The 10,062-nt window shown below is 44.0% G+C and overlaps 1 pseudogene; it reads right to left on the bottom strand.

The window, feature by feature from the left end:
• Window positions 1–61: 61 nt before the first annotated feature.
• The window catches only part of LOC107655801 (synaptotagmin-2-like), an 11,286-nt pseudogene continuing 1,285 nt past the window's right edge, over window positions 62–10,062 (bottom strand).

Genomic DNA, 10,062 nt, shown 5'->3' with positions numbered 1-10,062 from the left:
GGTGCAGTTAGAGGAGAGAGCACTCGAGAATCCGGAAGGGCTACAGAGGCAGCAGTAGGGGCAGTAGCTGAAGTAGAGGGCAGCCGGTCAAATATCTGACGGACAGAAGTCATGAGATCAGACAGCACCTGTGAGTGTTTAACCATCAAAGTCTCCTGCTGAGCTAGTGCCGACTCATGGCGTTGGACTGTGGACTCATGCTGAGCAACTGTGGCAAGGAGTTCTTGAGAATTAGGAGTCTCTGGGTTCATAATGTGGCTTGGTTATTCTGTCAGAGCCGGGGCTCGAGCTAGGGTCTCTGGCGCGAGAGTCTCAATTTCCACCACTGAGCCACAGGAGGCAGTTGAACCCAATAGTCAGACGCGTTCTTAAATTAACTAGAGTTAAGAGTTTATTTAACAAAAAAACAGCAGAAAGTTTACAAAAATCCTTTCCATAATGAAAGCCACAAAACAGAAAAATCTTCAGTCCAAAAAGGATCCAAAAAGGAGAATAATAATCTCTAAAACAAAAACTCATGAAAAAGACAAAACAGCAAAATTAAAACACAGGGAAACAATCTAAAAAGCTTTCAAAGTATAGTTCTTTGAACCCCACTGGAGGATCTGGGAGCGGACAGCTTTTGGGACAAACAGACAGTGGGTTGGCCCCCCTCCTGGGTCAGATTCTCGGGCTTGGGCCTGTTTTACCGTATTTTCCAAATTCCACCTGATAGGAGCTATTATTTTGGAACTGGGGATAATTGATGCAATGGAATCTTCCTGAGGAGTGTTTACATATACTCGGGACAAAGCAACAGGTTTTAGGTTCTTAGAGCTGGGGCGGTAGGATAAGATGAACTGGAATCGGTTGAAGAATAAGGACCAACGTGCCTGGTGGGGGTTGAGTCGCTTTGCCTGCTGAATATATTCCAGATTTTTGTGGTCTGTGAGTACTTGGAATGGGTGTTTGGCCCCCTCAAGCCAATGCCTCCACTCTTCAAGCGCTAGCTTAACTGCCAGTAACTCTCGATCCCCTACATGATAGTTCCTCTCAGTTGGTGTAAGGCGGTGGGAAAGGAATGCACACGGATGCAGCTTGTTGTCCTCCCCCCTTTGGGATAACACAGCTCCGACCCCTACATCCGAAGCATCGACCTCCACGATGAAGGGCTTATCTGGCTTAGGGAGAATGAGAATAGGTGCGGAGGTGAAACGGCTTTTTAGTCTGCTGAAAGCCAACTCTGCTTCAGGTCCCCAATAAAAACTGGTTGTGTTCCCCTTGGTGAGGGCAGATAAAGGAGCTACCACAGTACTGAAGTTCAGGATGAACTTGCGATAAAAATTGGCAAAGCCAAGGAAACGCTGTACCTCCTTTACCGACAAGGGGGAGGGCCAATCCACAACTGCTTGAACCTTTTGAGGGTCCATTTGTATCTGGCCAGGCTTGATGATGAACCCCAGGAACTGAACTTTGGTCACATGAAATTCACATTTCTCAGGTTTAACATAAAGATGACTATCAAGAAGGCGTCTGAGAACTTTACTGACGTGTTTTACATGCTCTTGGAGGGAACTCGAGAAGATGAGGATATCATCTAAGTAGACAAACACAAATTGGTTGAGCATGTCTCTAAGAACGTCATTGATGAGAGCTTGAAATACTGCAGGAGCATTAGTGAGACCAAAGGGCATAACTAAATATTCATAGTGCCCAGTGGGCGTGTTGAAGGCGGTCTTCCATTCATCTCCTTGTCTGATGCGCACAAGATGGTAAGTATGGCGCAAGTCGAGCTTAGTGAAGATGGAGGCCTCTTGCAGGATTTCGAAGGCAGTGGCCATTAGCGGCAAGGGATAGCGGTTTCGAATATTTATCTTATTAAGGCCCCTGTAATCAATACACGGCTTGGCAAGGAGTTCTTGAGAATTAGGAGTCTCTGGGTTCATAATGTGGCTTGGTTATTCTGTCAGAGCCGGGGCTCGAACTAGGGTCTCTGGCGCGAGAGTCTCAATTTCCGCCACTGAGCCAAAGGAAGCAGTTGAACCCAATAGTCAGCAGAAATGTTACAAAAATCCTTTCCTTAATGAAAGCCACAAAACAGAAAAATCTTCAGTCCAAAAAGGATCCAAAAAGGAGAATAATAATCTCTAAAACAAAAACTCAGGAAAAAGACAAAACAGCCAACTTAAACACAGGGAAACAATCCAAAAAAAACTTTCGAATTATAGTTCTTTGAACTAGAGCAGACTTACGGCAGCAGCTGGCTTAGGAACAACAATAACCAAGCAAAGAAACAAAGGAAGTGACCAGTTTAAATACACAGCCCAGAACGAGGCACATCTGAAAACAATAGCACTGATTACAAGAGGCACAACATTGACACGAGAGTACCATAGGGACCTCTAGTGGCCAAAATGAGACATACAAAGCAAAAACTCTGACAGACATCATCCGCTTTCAGAAGCCCAAACAAAGACGTTTGGGCACGGAGGTGAAAAAAAAAAAACAGCGTTTCAGGCTGTCGCACACCGGACGAGAAGCGCAGCGTCGCGTCTCACCACGTCTTTAAAATTAAAATACATTATTTTCTATGAGTGTAGGCACACCGGCGGCGCCGTTCGGCGTCGCGCTCTAACCACAACCTCGCCCCTCCCCACCCCCCAACCATTCGAATTTCTGTAGGCGGGAATTATGTGTAATGATATTCCAATGAGCCGCTTTGTGATATCACAAAGCCCGGAAAACAAACGCTGTAGTCCAAACGAGCCGTTCGTTGTAGTTCTTGAAAAGGGATTTTTAAAAAACGAAATATCTCCCTTTGGAGTGGACTTTGAGATTTGTAACTTTCTAGATCTTTTTAATGCCCAAACATACACACTACACACTGACTAAAATTAAAAAAGTGAAAATGCATAATAGGACCCCTTTAACACCGTGAATATCATCAGTTTGTGTTAAGGACCCATCAGCCTATGCCATCTAGAGTTTCATGACAGAACTTGACATTTTGTTTACATGAAAAACATATAGCTGCTTTATGGCTTTGATTTTATAAAGACAGTCCCTCATAAGAGGATCCTTGGCATTCAAATGTAGTTAAATAGAGCACACACAAGAAACAAATGATACATATGTTTAATTTGATTTGCATTTTCAAACACAAAGTGACTTTAGCATTACGAATACAAAAGTGGAACAAAACAAACTTGTTTTTTGACTATAGCAATCTATTTATATAAATATAGCCATTTTAACTGTTGTCATTTGCATAGCTATTAATGAAGTGCAGAAGAGAATATTTAATTCTTATCTCATTTTATATTTGCAAAAATTACTGACATATTGTCTGTACTGGTTTAGCTCTCACCAAAATTAGCAACAATTCATCATCACATCTTTAAGTTACAAAACCAAGCAGAGTGATAGCTACCATAAAGAAAACACATCTACTCCAAACATAAAAACATGCATTTAGAAATACAACTCATAACAAATCATGGCGATCTTCACATAAAACAAAATAACCTCGGGAGAGAAAACATTAAGCATGAAACTATAACTCAGCAATGCTAAGCTTCCACAAAACATAAACTGTAAAGATCACTGGTCATGCTTGCAAAGCTCATGCATGCAGTGCCTATTAATGCCTTTCACTAAGTTACCTTCCGGCTTCGCTACCGTTCGGACGTTCTTGCTTACTGCTCTGCTCTTTGCTCCCTATTTCTGTACTTTTCTTTGATTTTTCTAAGATTTTTGCTTCAGCAGATCAGCACAGTGCTCAAATAACATATTTTTGGCACAAACACTAAAACAAAAAACTCTCTGGAACTGGAATAATACCACGAAAAAGAAGACTTTTGCCTCCCACTTCCTTTTATGTAAAGCACTTTGAATTACTATTGTGTATGAAATGTGCTATATAAATAAACTTGCCTTGCCTTGCCTAAGTTGCTCAGTACGTGGATGATTCATTGTTGCCCTGGATGTGACTGTATACTCTGGGTATATTACCCACTTGTTACCATGACGAGGATTAGAGGTGGCGCTTTCAGAGCAGCTTCCACCTCTTCCTCTGGTTGAAGCGTGTGCCACTGGGCCACTGGACGTCTTGGATTTGCCAGCATGTCTGACCAATGGCGTAAGCCGACACCTGTGGCACCATAACCAATAAAGGTTTTGCCAATAGGGTCATTGCTTCCCAGCTTGTCATAGTCGTACACAGTAATGAGGAGCTGGACTTTCTGCATTAGAATAGAGTGGATTTGGACTTTAGAATATGAATTTATTTCATTTTGGACATTATATTTACAGTAATTGACAAAAAAATAGGTTATATCAGATGTAAGAATGATCACACATCACCTGAATCTGTTCAAATGGGACCTCAAAGCTGAAGCTCTCGTTAAAGTATGGGTTCAATGTGTTCTTTTAAACTGTAGTTGACATACAGTTTTAACTTTTAATCTTGACATACGGATCTGACACAGGAAGAAGGATCATTGTCAAAGTAGTTCAAATGAAAATCACAAAACATTCTTACACACACACACACACACACACACACACAAAACATTCAGCCAACTGTAAATAAATTAAATGTATTTGTACATTCTTAATTAGTAGTATTTTCCACATTTTAGAAAAATAGAATTCAAAACTATGAAATAGTACAAATTTAATTTAATTAAATTTTTTTTATGTAATCTTGAATTGTACCTGATAAACCACCAACATCCATCTTTTTGAGATTTTTGGCCTCCATTATGTTGACGGTGAGTTTACCAGCAGTGGGGACATAACGCAGAGAAATGCAAATGTCTCCAAGCTTCTCCTGTTGAAGAGAAAGAAAAAAAAGACCATAGTTCCAAATATAGAATATACAGTTTAAAAATCCAGGGATGGATGATGGCATACCTGAGAAATCAAGCCAGTCATGCAAAATAAAGACAAATATTGACAGAAAATAAAATGTACCTCCTCTTTTTCTCCATTTTCTAGATCCCTCCATTCATGTAGCGGTTGTCCGAGATCCACACAATTCATGGGAATCTTTATCTGGCCGATCACATCATGTTTACCAAACCGATCAAAATCAAAAACCTGAAGCACCAGAGTTTTCCCACCCAATTCAGCATAGGGAACCTATAATGCATGATGAGAGGCAGGAACAAAGAATATGTGAGAGAAACAAATGAGAACAAAATAGTGTATCAGCATTTTGTGTAAATCGGTTTTCCAGTGTTAATATGTGTTAAAAAAACATGTATTAACAGACAAGCCCAAAAATAAAACAAATGTTACCTGATGCAGGTAAACAAATCATTAAAAATTTTTTTTTTTTCCATTTTTAGTCACCAAAACTTCAGAATGTTTATGCAGGTCTTTTCCATAAAAAGGCAGTCTGTGGTGACCATGTGGCAGCCATGGTCACTATAGTATAAACTGTCGCTGTATGAAAATGGCAGCATGAACATTTCGAAAGAACAGTTGTATGGTTTGGAACAACATGATAATGAATAAATCAGAATTATTATAATAAATCTGAAAATATTAGTTCATTTTTAATTGAAATTTTCCTTCAAAAATGTATATAACCTCACTGATACCTGGATAGCTGTCAATCAACAAACGAATCACAAAACCAGTGTAGGGAAGCAGGGGTTTCTGGGAACTTAGGATGCCACACAAGGAGACAAAACCCTGACACAAAACCTGAGAGAGAGAGAGAGAAATGGACAAACAAACTACAGGTGGAACTAAACAGACACCAGAACACTCAAAAAGACAAAACTACATGATACTACTGAAAAGCCACATGTTCACTGTAAGAGATACATAACTCATCATGTGCATAAGTCAGAACCTGGCTTTGTACTTTGTAAACAAACAAAAACACTGAACAGGAAAAACCTTGAAGATAAAGGTCTCATTGAACACAGGGCACAGTTTTTTGCGCTGGACTGTGGTTTCAAATTTCTTCTTCTTGTCTGGAAGCAGGTAAACTTTCACATATGGGTCAGATGTACCACCAATACCCATAGCGAGAAGGTCTTGAGCCTGAAGAACTCCAACTATCAGCTGTTGACACAAAATTAGACATATTCCTTCCATTTTCTTGTTACAATGACGTCATTGCAACTCAACTAGCTACCTGTTATGGTACATTTCTAATAAGGATTTTAATACATCAGGCACCTGAGCATCAGTGAAGTTGTAATCCAAAGAGAATTCCAGTTTTCCAAGGTTTTCCTGCTCCTCTTTTTGCACTTCTCCCTCCTTTTTTTCTCCTTCCTCCTGCAAAGATGGATAGTTGTATTTTATACAGTATGTCCATGGAATATGAAAATAAATTTTAAATAACAAAGGATATTATGATGTGATTTAACTTAAATCTTAAATCTAGCAATACAGTTATTTTTATTCTGTCACATACATAATTTTTGCAACACTCTACATTATTTAAATGAACTAACAGTGAAAAATAGTTCTAAAGCATTATTAATTTCAGTTCATGTTAATGAACAAACATTAACAAATATAAATAATTACAGTAACAAATGTTGTATTCATTGTTAGTTAATGTTAGTTAATGCATTAACTAATAACTGTTAACTAATAAGACTGTAACAGATCGGCCAGGCTCCACCACCACCCAATCACAACGATCTCTATCACCTGAGTACTGAGCACCTGCACCTGTCACTAATCAAGCACCTCATCAACCAGCCTGCATAAAAGCACACACCTCAGACACCCTCATTGTCCGGTCTCGTACACACGTAGAGGACTCTCTAACTTTACTACTGCTTCCATTTGAATACTTCCTGCATTACTTACCTCCTGTGTTCCTCCTAGTGTCTCCTCATCTCCAAGTGTCTCCTGTTCCTCCTAGTTCCTGGATCGCTGAGGTGTGTGCTCTTCCTGTGTGCATTCCAGCTCCTGTAAAGGAAAGGACTCTGATCATTCCACTCATCATATCCTTTAAACTGTTCTACGAACTATACACTCACCATGTCATCACCTGGATCCTACACCCGTACTCTGTGACCAAAATAAACTTGATTGATATACTAACCTGTTGCGTCAGACCTCTTCCGTTACAGAAGACCGGACCAACACCGACGGCAAAGATGAGTCACCCCGGTCCGTTTCAGGAGCTCGTAGACTCACTACGACGCGTCCTTCTTAATCCACTGGCATCGTCACCATCACCGGCACCGCCGCCATCACCACTCATCACCTCCTCCCTTCCAACCAGCACTTTGCCTACCATCATCGCTAGTCCCATGGCCCGACCGGCGCCCTACTCTGGCTCGGCGGAGGAGTGCAACGGATTCCTCCTTCAGTGTAATCTCACATTTGAAATGCAACCGCAATCATATCCCACTGACACCTCCAAAATTGCTTTTATTATATCCCTGCTAACAGGACCTGCGTTGCAGTGGGCGGAGACGATCTGGGCCCAGGCCAGCCCCGTCATTCACAATGTACAGAACTTTCAAGTGCATTTTCGCGAGGTGTTTGGAAGGACAGACGGAGATACCGCTGTGGGAGAACAACTCTATCACTTGCAACAGGGTACCATGTCAATTGCTGAATACTCTCTGAAGTTCAGAACTCTCGCAGCAACAAGTGGATGGAATGAGAGATCGCTGCTGACTACTTACAGACAGGGGCTGGAGCCCCAGCTTCGGTTACAGCTCGCTGCGTATGATTCATTTGGATTGGAAAGATTAATTCAGTTATCCATCCGTTGTTCAAACCGCATGCAGTCCTGTTTAACAGCAACACCAGTCCCCGCCACAACCTCCATATTTCAGTATCTGCCCTTATCGACTCCGGGTCAGCATGAAACTTCATCTCCAGGAACCTCTGCCGCCAGCTCAAGTTACAAGCTACCACCACTGAAACCGTCTACCAAGTCCAGTTGATAACTGGGAAACCACTATGTCGTCGACATGTACAATATCGTGTGGGTCCCATCACTCTTCGTCTTGGTCAACTTCATTCGGAAGACATTCATCTTCTGGTTCTGGAGGGGTCTACGGCTGACATCATCTTAGGGCGCCCGTCGTTGGTAAAGCACAATCCCATTCTGTCCTGTGAATTCAACCTCCATTGAAAGTCCCATCGAGAAGAAATCCATAGACATTCCATCCTGCTATGCCCCCTTCAACGACGTTTTTTGCCGAAACAAGCCTCCTGCTTACCACCACATCGGCCATGGGACTGCGCCATAGATCTCATTCCGGGTGAGCCAGTGCCTCGGGGAAAAATCTATTCACTGTCGCTTCCTGAACAGAAGGCCATGGAGGACTACATTAAGGAGGCGCTGGGTCAGGGTTACATCCGTCCATCTAACTCCCCTGCTGCATCGAGCTTCTTCTTTGTGGCCAAGAAGGACGGAGGCTTGAGGCCCTGTATAGATTACCGAGCATTAAATAATATCACCATCAAGTTCTGATATCCTCTTCCCCTCGTCCCAAATGCCCTTGAACATCTCCGTGGGGCTACCATCTTCACCAAGTTGGACCTCCGCAGTGCCTACAACCTCATCCGGATACGTGAGGGGGATGAATGGAAGACTGCCTTTGTGACCCCTACTGGCCACTACGAGTATCTGGTCATGCCCTATGGACTTGCCAACGCCCCCTCCGTATTCCAGGATTTCATGCATGAGGTGCTCCGGGAGTTTCTTCATCGATTCGTCATTGTCTACATAGATGACATCCTCATCTACTCCCGGAGCCAGGCCGAACATCGCCAGCACATTGCGGAGGTCCTCCAACGCCTGAGAGAGCACCACCTATTCCTCAAGGCTGAAAAGTGCACCTTCCACCAACCCACGGTGCAGTTCCTGGGGTATAACATTGATCGTACCAGTATCCAGATGGATGAGGGGAAGGTGGAAGCTATAAACATCCCACCAAAGATGATCATCAGTCCCATTGAATGGAATTCCCCCTCAGTAGCCTCAAATACGGCTCCCAACAATCCGCCGGGCTGTCCTCCAGGATGCAAGTATGTACCACGAACACAACGCACTCCACTGATTCACTCTGCTCACTCTGCTCGGGGCACTGGCCACCCAGGGGCCAACAACACTCTCTCGCTGCTACGAGATCGCTTCTGGTGGCCCAATATGGCAAGGGACGTGAGAAGGTTCGTGCAAGGATGTCCAGACTGTGCCATGTCCAAAAGCCCGCGCCACTTACCATCTGGCAAACTCTAACCTTCTGCCATGGACACCAGGATTCCTGGAACCAGTTCCTGGGCTGGGCCGAGTACGCCCAGAATTCCCTGCGACAGCCTTCTACTGGTCTCACTCCCTTCCAGTGCGTGCTCGGGTTCCAGCCTCCACTGTTCCCCTGGTCCGGGGAATCTTCTGATGTTCCGGCGGTGGACTACTGGTTCCGGGAAAGCGAGAAGGTCTGGGACGCTGCTCACCACCATCTCCAACGGGCAGTGCGCAGGCAGAAGACGGCCGCGGACCTTCGAAGAGCTGAAACGCCTACCTATCAACCAGGTCAGAAGGTATGGCTGTCAACTCGGGACATCAAACTGCGCCTGCCCTGTAGGAAGCTCAGTCCCAGATTTGTTGGCCCCTTCACCATCCTGGAACAAGTAAACCCAGTCACCTACAAACTCCAACTCCCCTCACAGTACAGAATTCATCCCACGTTCCACGTATCTCTGCTTAAACCTCACCATGAACCTGTCTCTCTCCCCACAGAGCCTGGCCAGACGGAGGAACCCCCTCTTCCCTTGATCCTGGATGAGGGGTCAGTCTAAAAGGTGAAGGAAATTCTGCAGTCCTGGCGCCATGGTGGTCAGCTAGAATACCTCGTAGACTGGGAAGGATATGGACCCGAGGAACGCTCACCGATATTAGACCCCGCCTTAATGTCTGAGTTCCATGCGGCCCATCCTGATCAGCTGGCACCTCTGGGCAGAGGTAGACCACCACGACGTCGGGGTTTTCGGCCCTCAGGAGCGGGCCGTGGAGGGGGGAGTACTGTAACAGATCGGCCAGGATCCACCACCACCCAATCACAACGATCTCTATCTCCTGAGGACTGAGCA

The sequence above is a fragment of the Sinocyclocheilus anshuiensis genome, unplaced genomic scaffold (genome assembly GCF_001515605.1).
Source record: "Sinocyclocheilus anshuiensis isolate Anshui unplaced genomic scaffold, SAMN03320099.WGS_v1.1 scaffold1185, whole genome shotgun sequence".
NCBI lineage: Eukaryota > Metazoa > Chordata > Actinopteri > Cypriniformes > Cyprinidae > Sinocyclocheilus > Sinocyclocheilus anshuiensis.
The sequence above is the reverse complement of the archived record's forward strand: the minus strand, read 5'-3'. Positions and strand labels throughout refer to the sequence as shown.